Genomic DNA, 1,961 nt, shown 5'->3' with positions numbered 1-1,961 from the left:
CAGTTTAGCTCAAACATCTGAATTCTCAATTTCTCTTCACAATATTATGGCAATTATTGTGCCTTTTTACTTATTTTCAGCAAATATTCTACTTTCTCAACATTTTTGCGAATACAAATAAACGGTAACATGTCAGACTTTGATCTTGACGTACGTTTTATGACGTACATCACGTACAGTAGTGAGTTAAATGTTCTGCTGTTAAGAATGCCAGTAGGACAAGAAAACGTGCGATTTTGAGTAGTCCACAATGTCGCCGTTAATCTAAGTTATTATCGGACAAAAAATATGTTTACTTTCTTAATGTATACAAGTTTAAATATATACACACATGTATGTATATATTTTAAAACTGTTCTATACAGACTGAGCTCGTAATAAGTGGTAAGAGACTACAAAAATGTTCCTCAGGCTCTCTTTTTCCTGTTCCTGGTCGACTGTAATTGGTTATCTTTTTCATCGACCGCTCTGATTGGCTCCCTGCCGCTCTTGCGAGGAGCGTCACGGTGACGGCCCCTCCTTCGGAAGCCTGTGATTCCAGTGTGGTGTAACAGCAGTCACTTCATGTTTAGAGTCTAAAGGAGGAGAACGGAACGACAACAACTCTCAGTTAACTAAACAACGCGGATTCCTCCCCATTCACCAGGACCAGGTCAATATAAAAATTCTTTTTTTACAGCTCTAGATAATTATTTAAATGTAATTACGCCTTGTTTCGGACTCTAGAATTGACCATGGACTTTTCTTTTTAAACGCACGGTTAGCGCCTCTCTTGGTTGTACGCTGCCAGCTAGCAGCGCAGCTATCCAGCTAATTCAGGCTGTCAAAACAACAGAGGATCATAATCTGTTAGCCAGCTACAAAACACAGCTCTTCTTTCTCTTTGTGAGGCTTTGTTTCCTTCAGAGAGACACTATTTTAACTGTTAAAATGCAGACAGTTCGTCTTGGCGAGCTGTCAAAAAGCTCACAAGCTCGGTTTAAGAGTTTTCTGGCTTCTTTCGGAGGTAGCAGCTCTTTGTAGGGGACTAGCCAGCTCGCTTGGTCGGTGTAAACAAACCCCAATGTCAGGCGGTCGGTGGGCTGCTGTTCGACTCTCTGTGTTTGACTCTGAATATTACAGTCTTTAAGAAATACGGAGTAAAAATCCATCAACAGTTTAACATTGAAAGTAGGTTGAATTGTTGCCTTTTTGTTCTTCAAGTTAGTGTTGTGGATGCTGTCAACAAGAGCGTAATGTGGCAGGAGTTAAGGGTCTTTGTCTTGCTCTCTCGTCAGTGTTGCGCTGACTCCTGTGTCTGGAATTTGCATCACTGGTTTTTGTTCGTTCAGATGTTAATTAAACCTTTTTTACGAGAACGAAACAGCACCAAATATTCTTATATTAGAATATTTTACAGGGATCCTTAAAATCGATCAGATCTTTAGCTGTTTGTAGCTACAAAACAAGCTGTTTGTTTCTATCAACAGCTTTAAAAATGGCTATTGATGTTATCATCAAGTTGTTTGAGGTCTAATTCTTAAAAAAAACACACACACATCGTGTCACTCTTTCAATATATCAGAAATGAAAGCAGCTCTGAGCCTAGATCGCTTAAAAAATCTACCGAGTCTTAGGTCTTAAGCAACAACCTACACATTTATTTCAAAACACTTGTTTATTTTCTGAGAAACCCAGTGCCAGAATGGCACTTACAGACCGCTAAGCATTAGAAAGACTATCAGAAGTTAAGGTAGCACAGTAAATGTTTGTTCTCTGTTGCTTCTTTATTAAATAATGTCACTCTGCTTGCTGTCAGGCAAACATTTAGACAGAGGTACTCACAAAGTTTCTTTGCTGTTCCTAATTAAGTTTACATGTACGTAGTATGAGGTTATTTTGTTTCTGTTGAACCTGACCTGAGCTGCAGAGAAAAAACCCGACTGCTATCTAATTTTTTGCACATGCACATACAAATGTTT

The 1,961-nt window shown here is 38.9% G+C and overlaps 1 protein-coding gene across 1 annotated transcript in view; it reads left to right on the top strand.

The window, feature by feature from the left end:
• Positions 1-518: 518 nt before the first annotated feature.
• adipor2 (adiponectin receptor 2) overlaps positions 519-1,961 on the top strand; it is a 23,272-nt gene continuing 21,829 nt past the window's right edge. Inside the window, exon 1 of the mRNA XM_008315689.3 lies at positions 519-652. The gene's annotated coding sequence lies outside the window, so the exon portion shown is untranslated. The remainder of the gene's footprint in view (positions 653-1,961) is intronic.

The sequence above is a fragment of the Cynoglossus semilaevis genome, chromosome 8 (genome assembly GCF_000523025.1).
Source record: "Cynoglossus semilaevis isolate Cse_v1.0 chromosome 8, Cse_v1.0, whole genome shotgun sequence".
Classification (NCBI taxonomy): Eukaryota; Metazoa; Chordata; class Actinopteri; order Pleuronectiformes; family Cynoglossidae; genus Cynoglossus; species Cynoglossus semilaevis.
The sequence above is the reverse complement of the archived record's forward strand: the minus strand, read 5'-3'. Positions and strand labels throughout refer to the sequence as shown.